We start from the raw sequence: 270 nt of genomic DNA on the forward strand, positions 1-270 counted from the left end.
TAAACTCAGTACGAAAACTATTGAATAATAAATTCACAGAAAGAGTCTTAAGTTATTCAGCTTCCCATTGATTATAAGAACGAACATTGCACAGAGAAAATCATAAACAACATCTAATATACATAGTTTTCTTCTGAACGCATTGCTGTAGCTTCCGTGGCGACACAGAAATCACAACAGAAGATGAGATAACCTAACAAAATGACATCAGAACACGTAGCACCCAATTATAACAAAATTCACAAAACAGTAACAGACCCACGTAAAAAT

General features: G+C 33.7%; 1 protein-coding gene across 1 annotated transcript in view; it reads right to left on the reverse strand.

Annotated features, from left to right (window-relative positions):
- The window catches only part of LOC119592405 (probable glutamate receptor), a 5,890-nt gene that overhangs the window by 4,539 nt on the left and 1,081 nt on the right, over positions 1 to 270 (reverse strand). The window lies entirely within an intron of this gene.

This window comes from Penaeus monodon, chromosome 30, assembly GCF_015228065.2.
Source record: "Penaeus monodon isolate SGIC_2016 chromosome 30, NSTDA_Pmon_1, whole genome shotgun sequence".
NCBI lineage: Eukaryota > Metazoa > Arthropoda > Malacostraca > Decapoda > Penaeidae > Penaeus > Penaeus monodon.